The 9,928-nt window shown below is 32.9% G+C and overlaps 1 pseudogene; it reads left to right on the forward strand.

Moving 5' to 3' along the window:
• Nucleotides 1-1,074: 1,074 nt before the first annotated feature.
• Nucleotides 1,075-3,858, forward strand: LOC149544467 (receptor-like protein 6; annotated as a pseudogene).
• Nucleotides 3,859-9,928: the final 6,070 nt, after the last annotated feature.

Raw genomic sequence — 9,928 nt, forward strand, 5'->3', positions numbered from 1 at the left:
GTTCATTAATTATTAAATCAAGATTTTTAAAATTTGTTTTTTTCAAATATCTTCTATTTGGCCCGCCTTTCAAATCAAATATTTTTAAAATATTAATTTATATTTATGTTAAATATTATTTAAAATTAAACTTTCAAAAATATAATATAAATTATATTGTTTAATTTAAAATTTCAACACAAATATCAAATCAATATCTAATTTGTTTCAAGATTATCCATTAAAAAAAGAAAGCTTAAATTTAGAATGATTTTATATTTATAGCTTGAGGATCTTCTTTATGTCTTTCTTGCAACAATTAAAAGAGAAAATAATCAAATGGTGGTAATCATAAAGAAAGAAGATATTTGAAATTACATTTCATGAATAAGTAAACTAGTTAAATTTTAAATTTTATTATAAATTGAATTGATAATTTCCTTATAAATATAATAATAACATGAAATGTAAATAATATTAATCCAACTTTAAATATTATTTCTCTTTGCATTAAAATCAAAATCTATTTAGACATGTTCAATATTTTTGTCATATAAAAAATTAGGATTAGAATATTAATATGTTTGACTTTGATATTGCTTAATTTGTAAGTCTAGAAAATTATAGAAACTCTAAAAATCTAAGAACAAGATGGCCTATTAAAGCTTTGCATTATATATCATCATACCACTTGTTGAGATACATGAATATTATGGAGACGGACTTTTCCACTCTGTTTTGAAGTCAAGAAAATTCTAGAAACCCTTAAAATCAAAGAATGAGATCTTTCATAAAAGCATTCCATTCCATACCATCATACCATCCTCTTACATTTCTACTCATTAAATATGAAATGATGTTATTGAAACAGACTTTCTACTCATTTTAAACAACCTATAAGAATAAGATCAGCTATTCAAGCATTGCATACTGCCCTATCCTAGTAAGACTTTTCCACTCAAGGAAGTACCACTCCCTCCCCACACACCTCCATTCTCTATAAAACAATATTTAAGCATGGGAAGGCATATATTTAACATTCATTTCATCATTTCTTTCTTTTGAAGTTAAAAGGAGTTCTAGCGTGTAGAAGACATGGAGAGTACGCTTTCATATGCCAGAGTTTCCTTTGCAATCATTATGATATCATGCTCTTTCTTCTGCTTCACCTCTCCTCCTACAATGGCATGCACCCTCCATGAAAGAGATCAACTTCTGGATTTCAAGATAGCTATTGTGGATGAGGCAAAAAAGCTAAACTTGTGGCACAGATTTAATTGCTGCACGTGGAGTGGAGTCAGCTGTAACCTCCACACAAGCCATGTTTTTGGCTTGGATTTGGGTGGATACAATTTGGAGGGTAACATCTCTAAATCATTGTTTCAACTTGAAAAGTTAGAGCACCTCAATCTGAGAAACAACCTCTTCAATGGTAATCTCACTCCACATTTTTTAAAGTTTTACAGTCTCAGTTTTCTCGACTTGTCATATTCTAGAGATGTAAATGAATTCTATGTAAGTGAATTGCATATGAATTTGGAAAGCTTATCGAATTTGGTGAGCTTGGAATACCTATCTCTTGATGGAATGAGCATCTCTGTAAGCAAAGATTGGGGTGGAGCTGTTTGTGATTTATCAAACCTTCAACAACTCAGCCTGTCTGACTGTGGGCTTATTGGACCAATCCCAAATTCCCTTCTCAATCTCACTTCTCTCCTCCATCTCGATCTTTCAGATAATTCTTTGTCAAGAAAGATACCTCCTTGGTTTGAAAATGTGACTGCCCACTTGCTCTCACTTGATCTCTCTGAGAATTACTATCTTGGAGGAGAGCTTTCCTTCATTGCACAGCAAACATCTTGGTCGCTAACCAGTGTTGATCTTTCATCGACCGCTGTGGAGGGCCAAATTCCATTTGGTGTAGGGAATATCTCATCCTTGGAGAGTCTCGCCCTTTCATATACCAACATTGAAGGTGAGATTCCTCTCTCCATAGTCAATCTCACTAAACTTGTTCATTTGGATCTGTTCAATAACAAGTTAACCAGGAAAATCCCACCTTCATTGGGATCACTTTCTTCCCTCTCTTATCTTGACCTCGGTTACAATCCATTGAATACCTTAGTTTTTCCCACAGTTTCAGATCTAGTCAACTTAAGATCCCTTTATCTAGACTCTATCAATCTAGGAGGCTCCATATCCCTTTCCTTTTTTGATAATCTCACTAGACTTGAATTGCTTGATCTTCCTTTCAATCACTTAACCGTGAGCTTTGATCCAACTTGGATACCACGGTTCGAGGAGCTCAACTTTTTGGGACTAGGTTCTTGCGGTTTAGATAATATTCCACCGTTTCTTGCCAGTCAATATAAATTGGACCACTTGGATGTATCCTTTAACAGTGTGACAACTATACCATCCTGGATATGGGAATTACCATGTCTTACATATTTGAACCTTAGTTGTAATCAATTAACAGGTTCATTGATGTCTAAACTAACATGCAGGACTGATTTGTACTTGGATTTGCACAATAACAGCTTACAAGGTGCTCTTCCTCTTCCTGTTGCTGGTGTTAAGATGGTGGATGTGAGCCTAAATCAGTTCAATGGTTCTATTCCCAGTGATATTGGTGAACATCTTCAGCATATTGTGTTCTTATCATTGTCGAGAAACAACCTCATCGGAGCCATTCCAGACTCTATCTGTACTTCAAATTTGGAGTTTCTTGACCTTTCAAATAATATGCTCACCAGTGTGATTCCTCCTAATTTAACCAGGACTTGTTTGCTCCTCAGAGTTCTAGACTTGGCAGGAAATCATCTACAAGGTAAAGTGTTAACAGAATGGGGAAGCCTGAAACAGATTCATACATTGAAGCTGTGTGATAATCGGTTGAGAGGAGTTATTCCCTCATCCATTTCAAAATGTCAAACTCTGCAAGTACTTGATCTGCAAAATAATATTTTTGAGGGCACTATCCCCCGCTAGATTGGAAAGTTATCACAGCTGCACGTCTTGATTCTGAGGTCCAATAAATTTCATGGAAGTATCCCACCCCAAGTAACTGGTCTTCCGAATCTTCAAATTTTGGACCTTGCTAGAAACCACTTTTCAGGGCCCATTCCAAGTAATCTTACAAACTTGGTTGCAATAGTCAATGCATCACAGAGTGATCCAAACCTTCTTGAAGAAGATACTTCAAAGGTATTTACAGTAAATACGGTGTATACAAATAAGATTGATATTTCCTGTAAAGGTCAGGATGCTGATTTCATCAAAATCCTTTTCATTCTTAAATGTATTGATCTCTCCAGCAACAACTTATCAGGAACCATTCCTTCCCAAATGGGATCTCTTCGAGGCTTGATAACTCTTAACCTTTCAAGGAATCATCTAAGCAGTAAAATCCCCAAAACATTGGGAGGCATGGAGTAGCTAGAGTCTCTTGACCTCTCGCTAAATAGGTTGAATAGAAAAATCCCTTTAGAACTTCAGTTGCTTAGCTATTTGGAGATATTGAATCTGTCTTAAAACATGTTAGAAGGAAAAGTACCCCTTGGAGGGCAGTTCCTAACCTTTGGGTAGTCGTCCTACTTTAGCAATCCTAAGCTAAGTGGGATTCCATTTAGCAATACAACATTCTGCAACAACTCTGCTGACTATGGAAACTGCACCAGTATTGAGACAAATGGTGAAACAGAGAATTCAGATGATGAAATGGTGGGATGGGCAGTTGGACTTGGATTGAGTTATGGTTTGGGATTCACTACTGTGATCATAATATTGACATTCAATAGCGAGGTCAGAAAGAGAGTCTTCAGTGTTTATGATGCTGTGATTTTAACTGTAGATATGTTTATTAAAGGGCCTAGGTGAAAGTAGAGGGTTTAATTAGTATACCGCTACTGCGAATTCCTGCCTCTGATCCTGTAAAAAATTCAATGAATAATATGCAATATAATTAGATATGTAAGTAAGAGGGAATAGATGAAAGTAATACTATTGTATGGAGGGTTTTATTAGTATTTGGCTAGCGTAAATTCCTGTCACTCATTCTGTAAACTTTCTAACGAATAATATACATAACAAGATATGCAGCCCACATTTATATCTTTTCCAGTAGAATGGGTTTTCTTCTTCAAGTGGGATATTTAAGCGCAAGATGAATCCCAAATTCTATATCAATAAATAAGTAATTAATGAAAAATATATATTTGAAAGGGATTAAATTATAACATTTATTTTCTTAAATTATTTTTAATAATTGGGATTTAGAATTAGTTGAGTTTGTCTAATTTATTATTTCAAATATAATAATAATTTTGGAAAAAAATGTATCTCTCTAGTTAAAGAAAATTATTTTGCAGAGCTATATTAGAACTTTCAATTCAATTTAATTGAAGATTTATTTGAAAAAGAATAATAGAACTTATCATAGTCATTATATAAATAGAATCAGAATAGTAACTCAACTATTTCAACAACCTCATAAATCCCATTTTTATCCTAAGTCAAATCAAGATCTTTTATAAATTTATGGGGGGCCTCCATTAAATAAAAAAAATTAAAATCTTTATAAATTATTTACCTATAAATGACATTGAATAAGTCTCACTAATTTCTCACCTACTAAATGAGAATTAGTAACATGAATTCCCTTACTACAAAGTAGTGATAAAGTCTTGCACAAAGATGAGATGCAATTTAGTTTTCATCACATATCAAAGCTGAAATGAAAAAGTTGTTTTGAATGTTAGGTTACACCTATATGCATCAATTGACCAAATTCATATCTAATCATTCTTAGTCTTATGTAACATGAAAATGATATAAACCAAACTATCATAATTTAGATGGGTCTACATGATATTGAAATGGGAATATGTAAAACATTAAATGCAAGATAAAATTAATTATTATTTTTGTAATAAAAACTCAAGCCAATTTATTTTTTAACATACTTAAAGTCTATGGAGAGAGGTTTCCTTTCACTTAAGAGAGTAGTGCTTTTTGCGAGGGTTTAGTTTCTTCTACCTTGGGTTGTTGTTGTAAACTTCGAATTGGGGTAGAGTTTGGAGCCTTGGCTTTTGTGAAGAAGTGGAGTAGGTACTCCTTTTTTTCCATACAAATAGGTGTTTGGGAGGATGAGTTCCCTTTCTATCCTCCTCAAGCTTTTTTGGAGTCCTTCTAGTACATTGTAGGAGGATTTCTTGCCACCTTTTAGAACCTTTTTTTCTTGCCACCTTAGGGTCATTTCCTCTTCTTCCTTGTGACAATATGACTAGGTTTTACATTTTATTGGTGGTAGTATTTATCCTATATGTTCTATTGGTTTTGTGTAGGCTGTGGGGAGGGTGGGTGAAGTCATTTCTTCTTCTTTGTTGATTTCCATATGCGGCAGGAGGTTCTAGTCTAGTACTCATTTGGAGTTGAGGTATATGCTTCTTTGTCTCAACTCTTATTTCTCTTGCTTCTTTGCAAGATTTTCTTTATAGATCTCAACAATCTTCTCTTATAGTGAGTAATGGTGGTTGGGGGTGGATATTTCTCCCTCTTAACTCATTGAGTCCCTATCTCTTTTTAGCTCTATATTTTTTAGCGACTTTGGTGGGTTTTACATGAAATTTTTGGCTAGCTAGCCACTTTCTAACTTTCATTGCACAGTTGGGGGTTTCCTATTGCCCTCTCTTGGTGGGATTCAATGGTTTATTGGTGGTTTCATATACCTCTTCCAATAGGGCTGTTTTTATTCTCCTGGTTTCTTCTCTATATGACTCCTAGTGATATGGAGTCAGACCCTACTAAGGTGGGTTCTCTTCTTTTGGTTATCAGGGAAGTAGGAGTCAATTTGCATCTAGTTTTTTCCTTTTATAATGGGTTATCATATGTAGATGGTTGAATGCATGAAAAAAAAGGTTTCTAGTGACATTGTATTGTCTTTCCCTAGTTTTAGTAGATGACATAGCTAATGTAATGGGCATGAAAGGTTTGCTTAAATATGATTCATAGGGATATTAGTTTAAGGTTCTTGTATACAACTAATAAAACAAAATAAACATGGTAAAAGGGTACCCAGGCCCTATCAAAATGCATAGTTTTTTGGGTGCTTAATTATGGTGGAGTATGTCGTATGGTGAGTCTACCAAACCCTATACAAGGTACATTGTACAATAGTTGCCTTGTATGACCATATGATGTTGGGAATGATGGCTCTATATTAGTACAATGAAGCAGTATGGAAACATTGGTAGGATGGTATAGTAGTAAGGTAAGGTCAGTATGATGAGGGTTGAACTAGTACAATGAATCTAGTATGTTGAAACAAGTACAATGTCAACACTAGTATGTATGGTATAGTAACAATTTTGGTACAATGATAGTTACGGTACATTGATATTTTCTAGTATGATGTTAGCATAGTGGCAGTTCTGGTATGATGCTAGTTTCAAATAGAAATTATGGTATGGTGACACTTGAGGTAAGGTGTGAGCCATAGTTGGTTGACCATTTGACATACTAAATTCCATAACAAATTTCATAGTCTATAAATGTTTTTGGGATTTTTTAGAAATGATAGGTTGAAGTGGTGAAGAGAAAAGTGTCAAAGTAGTGTAACGTTAGGTTAATTATAATGCAATGTGAGCCTATGCAAAAATACATTGTTGTTTTATGCAACATTGGTTATTGTATTGCAAGGAAGACATTCAGACTTTTTGGTGGTAGGCTTTTACCAAAAGGGTTTCCCATATAAATTTGGTCTCTTGTATTTATTTTGTGTACTTTTTATTTTCTATGTACTTGTTTCTTCTACTTATATAAATATGTTGAAGTAGATTCAAACTCTTTATTATTTCCCATGTAAATTTGCATTAGGAAGGCATTTCCTCAACTGTTACAAGAGCCAAAAACCTTTTTGTTATCCTTGTTGGTTAGGTTTGGTTGTTTGTGTCTAGTGTGGTTTCACAAACTAAATTCATCTAGAAATTTAGATTGCAAGTATATCAAGGAGAATAGACATTGTAAAGTTCAATGGTACACATATTAATTTACAAAAACTTAAACTTGAAGATATGATAGTTGATTGAGATTTGTGGATCACTGTGTTTGGTAACAAACATTCAGGTATGAAGCATGAAGATCATTGTGATCTAGTGGATTGAAAGGCCACAGTAATAATAAGGTTGAGCCTTGTAAATTCTATTCTATTGAATGTCCATGAAGATAAAATTTAATGTTTTCTATAGAATAAAATGGGAGATAGTTATCAAGAAAAATTCTTGGTAAACAAAATCTCTCAAGATCAACAGAGGAATAACTACAGAAGATCATCTAAATATTTTCAATAAGGTTGTTGCACAGTTAACATTTGTTGGCATGTCTATTAGTGGATAATACTGTTCCATGTTATTGATGTGCATCAAAAGTACCACCATCCAATTTAAAATGTATGAAGTAGTTATTGAAGTTCTTTAGAGGAGATGCAAAGGAAATATTTTGAAGTGGCTATAGACACTCTCACCATTTGAGAAAGATTGAAGGACAAAATCAAGAAGGATATGAAGTCTGAATATTCTGGAAAGAAGTACAAAGTGAAGTGTTCGAACTGCAAAAAGGATTATCATATCTAAAAGGATTGTAAAGAGAAGAAGAGGAAGAAGAAGAAGAAAATGAAGAGTCCTTGTAGTCTTCTCTGAGTTATGATGAAGATCCTAGGGTAAAAGTAAAAAGCTATGTTACCTTTCAGGCTGACTTATCAAAATGACTGAATTTGAGTATTTCTATCTAAAATTCATTTTTTTTTTAAAACATATGACCTAGATAAATTCATTCTAGCTAAGTTATGTATGGTCTCACACTTTTCCAATTGGAAATGTCTATTAAATGCATGTTTTATACTAGTTTGTATCCAATTACTAAAGAAATAAAATTATTTTAGATGTTTAAATAACTCTTACTATTTTTTATGATATTTTTTTAATAACATATAAAAACCATTTTATAGAGCTTAGAGTCAAGAATATTCTCATGTAGAGTTTATAGTGTTTTAATTAGGTATAGTATATTATAATTAAAAAGCTCCACAACCATGTATTTTATCACTCGAAAAGATGTCAATTTTGAGAAAGAAAAAAATATTAAATCATATCGAAAAATCTAAAAATTATATAACATTCTAGAGGAGAGAGTCCTCTTCTAGAATGTATAGTTCTTCTCTTGGTTAGAATACATTTTTTTTGAAAAATGTGGTGGGAGATGAAAACTATCAATTTTAGGTTCATCGCATTAATAACCATAAATATAAAACAAATTTCAAGATAACCTTTTCAAAATATAACTAATTTAGAGTTTCTAGATGAACCAGATTGTAAACTCTAAGCTCTATACTGATCATGGAAAATAGAAAAGAGAGAATTACCTATTTAAGGAAGTATAGAGAAAAACTTTAAGGGGTACATGTGCAAAGAGAAAGGTGGAAAAGAGATGCACAAGGGTGAACACAAGTGTGTAAGAGTGAGAACAAAGAAAAAGGAATTGCTTGCCCATATGTTGTTGAAGTTGATAAGTGAATCTGAGTAGAACGATTAACTTTTGATTTTAAGGGGGGTGACTACTTGAAGAGTTTTCAAGTGAATTAAGAACAAAGATGACAATAGGGACTTATCAATGAATTACCACATGAACTAAACCTCCAAAAGTGAGTTGTAAACATACATATCAAAACCCTACTATTTTCTTTCTAATCATTGTAAATAGTTTGTATTGAAATCCTTTTAATAGAGCTTTACTCAATAGTCATTTGAAGGACTTAACAGTGTATGTAAATCTATTTAGGAAGGTGACATTCTAAATGGAATTATCAAAGTCCTCTAACAAGGCCACTCCTAATAGGGTGATTAAATCCTCTAACTAGCTCACATTCAATAGTGTGTATTGTAACCTTTAACAAGGTTGGCTCATAATAAAGCTCACTTAGAAAGAGTGAAAAAGTAGTGACATGTTGTTGGTAGTTTTTCCCAAATTGGGTTGAATTTTTTTATATGTTTTATATTTGATGATGTTTAATTCAGAAAAGTATGTTATGCTTAGGAAAATAATTTTTTATTAGTCCAGTAGAGATCGAGCAACAACATGATAAGTAGAACAATGAATCTTTTGATGTTTAAATATTCAAATGGTACTTATGGACCTTGAGTAATTGATTCACCCACCCTCCCCGCATTCTCTTAGTTATTGTAAACATTTCTAACAATTGGTATCAGAGGTAGTTGCTTATAGAGAAAATTTTGAAGGTACTTGAAGCTAAAGATCACAACTCACAAAAGAGAGGTACCAAAGTTAAACAAAGAGAAGTTTTCTACATGGAAAACCTTGATGATGTTGCATATATGTAGTATAGGTGATGTTGCTATCATTTATGTGGACAATGAGTATGTGAAAGTAATGACTACTCCTCTGACAACTAAACAACTAAAACAAAAACAAAAGCACAAACAAGCAATGTTGGAGATTGCCTCATCCCTAAGCTATGTCAAGTTTAATGATATAAAAGAATGTTACAGTGAAAAGAAAATGTGTGAAAAAATAAAGACTTTATAGGGAGGTGATGAAAATATCTTGAGAGCCAAATCAGAGAGCCTAAGAGGTAAATTTGGTGAAATGAGAATGATGGAAGGTGAGAATATAGTACAGTACTACACAAGAATCAAGAAATTTGTCAATGCTATTCGAGGTGCAAAAGGAAAAATTGAAGATGAAATAGTGATAAGAAAGGTATTGAGTACTCTACTCCCTATATATGTCATTAGGGCCCTTTTGGTTATTGGAAAATAATTTGAGAATTGGCATTTAGAATCCTAGATTTGGGATTCTGGAAGTTAAAATCTAGACGACTATTTTGAGAATTTGATTTGGGATAATTTGGTTCAAACCCAAAAAAATTTGATAT

The sequence above is a fragment of the Cupressus sempervirens genome, chromosome 8 (assembly GCF_028749045.1).
Source record: "Cupressus sempervirens isolate cs-2001-9-10 chromosome 8, ASM2874904v1, whole genome shotgun sequence".
NCBI classification, from domain to species: Eukaryota; Viridiplantae; Streptophyta; class Pinopsida; order Cupressales; family Cupressaceae; genus Cupressus; species Cupressus sempervirens.